The sequence below is a fragment of the Lipotes vexillifer genome, unplaced genomic scaffold, assembly GCF_000442215.2.
Source record: "Lipotes vexillifer unplaced genomic scaffold, Lipotes_vexillifer_v1.1 scaffold911, whole genome shotgun sequence".
In the NCBI taxonomy this organism is placed as follows: Eukaryota; Metazoa; Chordata; class Mammalia; order Artiodactyla; family Lipotidae; genus Lipotes; species Lipotes vexillifer.
Genome location: NW_006781377.1, coordinates 1163285 through 1167863, shown reverse-complemented (window position 1 = coordinate 1167863; position 4579 = coordinate 1163285). Strand labels below are relative to the sequence as shown.

Genomic DNA, 4579 nt, shown 5'->3' with positions numbered 1-4579 from the left:
AAGGGCCACGTTGTTCTGCCAGAATCAGCAGGAATCCTGGTATGGATATTCATTCTAACAGGGAATTTAAGGATGAGAAGAATCTTATACATTATCAAATACAAAGCCCCCAAACTATCACCTGTGTCATGAGAAATGCCACATAAAGCCTGGCTCAGTCATCCATTGTAGGCAGGTGCATGAGAAATTATAAATGCTACACCAAATGCTATAGCTCGAAGAACAGAAACTCAATTTGAAATGGAGATCTATGGTGAGGATGGCATTTCAGAAGAGTATACCAACGAAAGGAGGACTCTTTTTATAAGAAAACATAAGCCCAAACTCAGAAGAAAATAAATATCTAGATAATTCTGATAAAAATTATATTGTAGTTACACTTTCTTTTTTTTAACCTTTTTTTTTTTTTTTTTTTTTGCGATACGCGGGCCTCTCACTGTTGCGGCCTCTCCCATTGCGGAGCACAGGCTCCGGACGCGCAGGCTCAGCGGCCATGGCTCACGGGCCCAGCCGCTCCGCGGCATGTGGGATCTTCCCAGACTGGGGCACGAACCCGTGTCCCCTGCATTGGCAGGCGGACCCTCAACCACTGTGCTACCAGGGAAGCCCTAGACTGATGTTTGACCAAGCAACTTGGCGCTATGAGTAGCCAAGTTGACTCATAAAATCAGCCATCACACCATGACCTGAAGACATGTTTAGTAATTTTTATTTATTTTAAGGATATTTTTTCATATCCCTTTGTTCTTAGAACGTCATTGGTCAAATATGTAATTTATTTGGCGCCAAATCCTGATATTGTATCTCTGCTCTGGTGAGAAAATACAAATTACTCTCCAGAAGTCTGTTTTAAATCACAGGCTCAGACTGTAGGTTTTGGACTAACATTTGCTTAAGCAGTGACCTAGTGGTCTGACTCACTTCCTTTATCATTTGACAGCCTCCCAGGAATTGCCAACCTCCAACTCTACCCAACCGCACATCCTCAGGTTCAGCGTCAGCGTAACCCCATCTATTTTCAAAGACCCATCGTGCTTTCATAGCTGACTTCAGGGTGAATGTCAAACCTTTCACATGGCAGCACTCAAATTTTCCTGAACTTGATAATTAATTGGAGGCTTAAGAAAAAAATATGTTTCTTGCTCTAATGGGACCCCAAGAGGGTATAGAGATGGCTGAATCAATTGGGCTAGCTAAATTCAGTATCGGACAGTTATTTGTTCTGTTTCTATCAATGCTTAATACTTGTATTCATGTTGACACTGACATGGAAAGATCACACTCATATTGAGAAATTGTATCATTTACAAGCCTCATGCAAATTTAAAATGTCTGGATTGACATGTATTACCAGTACCAGTCATACATGAAGCTACACGAGTTGCTAATTTGCATTCACTGAATAAATTCCTTTTTCACTCTGTATCTGATTTCAGACCTGTTGGAAAGATTGATTATCCTTCTGATGAAAATATACATCTTTTCTTAAGGAGGTTTGGGACCCGGGGATTAGATTCAATTTCTCATTTCTATTGTCTCATGTTGAGAACGTTTCAAAAAGCCAGAATTTAGAGCTTGGAATCTGAGATCCCGTAAGACATAGCACGTATTGTTCATTTTGCCATTAATTTCTGTACTTTGTGTTTGATCAGGATGCTAGGAAAGCCCTCACTACCTTTGTTTGGAGATGTGCCTGCATAGGTTAAAACAAAACTATAACACTTGCCACATAGTTCATAGGAGATGATCTTTGATTTCTGGTAGTAGCTCCCATTTGTAGCTGTTTTTTTTTTTTTTTTTTAAACCTTAACTATTTATTTATTTATTTATTCTTTTTTTGGCTGTGTTAGGTCTCCGTTGCTGTGCACGGGCTTTCCCTAGTTGCGGGGAGCGGGGGCTACTCTTCGCTGCAGTGCATGGGCTTCTCATTGCAGTGCCCTCTCTTGTTGTGGAACATGGGTTCTAGGCATGAGGGCTTCAGTAGTTGTGGCACACGGGCTCAGGAGTTGTGGCTCACGGGCTTAGCTGCTCCGCGGCAATGTGGAATCTTCCCAGACCAGGGATCGAACCTGTGTCCCCTGCATTGGCAGGCAGATTCTTAACACTGCACCACTAGGGAAGTCACTGTAGCTGTTTTTATTTGCATTTCAGTCCAGTTCCCTGGAGATCTACCTGCAGCATTGCTGAAATAAGTCAACTCACACCCTCTCCAATAGTTCTTATAGAAGGGGTCTTACTTTTTTCCCAGACCTGAGTTTCCTCTGCTCTCATTCCTCATTGCCTAAGTTTTGGTCTCTGTTTCCAAGTGCCTGTACTAGTAATTTGTCTAGTGATTGGAACGTTACCCCTAAATCCCATCCTAGAGCCCAGGGCCCTACTAGCTATTGCTAGACTGTGCTGAGGTTGACATTCTTCTTACCCAGTATTACATCAGGTGTCCAAGTTTCCCATTCTTCCTTCAGAGTACCTGTTATAGGTGTCGGAGCCCTAATTGCGTAGTTCTCCAGAATGCGAACTTATTTGGAAATAGAGGCATTGCAGATGTAATTAAGATGAGGTCATCCTGGAGTAGGGTGAGCTCTTAATCCAATATGTCTAGGGTCTTATGAAAAGATAGCCATGTGAAGACACAGAGACAAAAAGGGAGAATCCCATGTGATGACAAAGGCAGAGATTGGAGTCATGCACCTGCAAGTGAAGGAAAACCAAGGATTGCCAACAAACCATCAGAAGCTAGGAAGAGGTGTGCCCCTGTAGGTTACAGAGGGCATATGTCCCGGCTGACACCTTGATTTCGGATTTCAAGCCTTCATTACTATAAGACGATAAATTCCTGTTAAGCCAGCAGTCCCCAGCCTTTTTGGCACCAGGGACCGGTTTCGTGGAAGACAGTTTTTCCACGGCCTGGGGGTGGGGGGGGGGGTGGGGATGGTTCAGGCAGTAATGCGAGCGACGGGGAGCGGCAGATGAAGCTTTGCTTGCTCGCCGGCCCGCCGCTCACTTCCAGCTGTGCGGCCCGGTTCCTAGCAGGCCGTGGTCTGGTACCGGTCCGTGGCCCAGGGGTTGGGGACCCCTGTGTTAAGCCACCCGGTTTGTGGCACTTTGTCATGACAGCCCTAGGGAACTAATACAGAACATCACTAAATACCTTGCTCTAAATCCTTTTTTCTCCCTTTGCGTTTACCTGAAAAGTAACCAGCCATTGCCCAATCCCATTGGACCTTTCACTGGCCACAACACAGGTCACATTGTTTCTCCTGACTTGTCCTGTAGTCTAGTCTTCTATCTCATCTGATTCTAATGTCCAGCCTCATCCGAAAGCAAACAACAAATGCTTATCACCTGTTGACATTGTTACAGACTCTAAAGCCAGAATACAGCTTGTGATCTTCCGAGAAGATGTGGTACATGTTATGGAACGAAGGTATACCCCACCTTCCCAAATTCATATGTTGAAGTCCAAGCCCCAGTGTGATGGTATATTTGGAGATGGGGTCTTTGGGAAGTGGTTAGGGTTAGAGGAGGTCATGAGGATAGGGCCCTCATGATGAAATTAGTGCCCTCATAAGAACAGACACTAGAGACGTTGCTTTCTCTTCTCCCCAACCCCACGACGTACACACAAAGAAGAGATCATCTGAGCACACAGTAAGATGGTGGCCATCTACAAACCAAGAGAAGCCTCGTAATGAAACCTACCTTGCCAGCACCTGATTCTTGGATGTCCTAGCTTCCAGAGCTATGAGGAATAAATTTCTGTTTCATCCACCCAGCCTAAGGTATTTTGTTGTGGCAACCCAGGCATACAGTGCGTGTGTTTGTGCCGCGCTTTTCAAGACCGTATGCTTCAAACGCAGCCAACACAACACATACTGCCATTGGCTTCAGTGACTGTATCGGTTTCCTAGGGGGCTGCCACAACAAATTACCATAATCTTGGTGACTTCAAGCAACAGAATTGTACTCTCTCACAATTCTAGAGGCCAGATGTCCAAAATTAAAGCGTTAGCAAGGCCATGCTCCCCCTTTGAAGGCTCTAGGGGAGAATCCTTCTTTGCCTCTTCCGGTGGCCCTGGGCATCTTTGGCTTATAGCTGTATAGCTCTAATCAATGCCTCATCCTCATATGGCTTCTCCTCTTCTCTCTTTTATAAGGACACTTGTCATTAGATTTAGAGGCCACCCAGATAATACAGGATGATCTTATCTTATGGTTCTTAATTACATCTGCAAAGACTCTTTTTTCCTAATAAGATCACATTCACAGGTTCTGGGGGTTCCGACACGGACATATCTTTGGAGGGATTATCATTCAACACTATGGATGACTATGTAACCTAGAAAAAAACCCACAATGATAAATTATATTAGAAACAAAACTGGCAAAAGAAAATTCAAAAATGATTTATGTTGGTTTCAGGCCATCACCTCATACTTTGCCTTCATGAAGATTGAAGCCTCTGGAGTTTCCATGTGGTTGGAAAAAAAATAACTGCAAAGCTACTGGGCTGGAAACTTAGTATTTGATTTTCCACTTAGTGACAGGCTAAATTACAAACGATTGCAAGGCATTTTGTGTA

At 43.9% G+C, this 4579-nt stretch overlaps 1 protein-coding gene across 2 annotated transcripts in view; it reads left to right on the top strand.

The window, feature by feature from the left end:
* The window catches only part of PTPRO (protein tyrosine phosphatase receptor type O), a 240439-nt gene that overhangs the window by 213077 nt on the left and 22783 nt on the right, over nucleotides 1-4579 (top strand). The gene's annotated exons all lie outside the window — the stretch shown is intronic.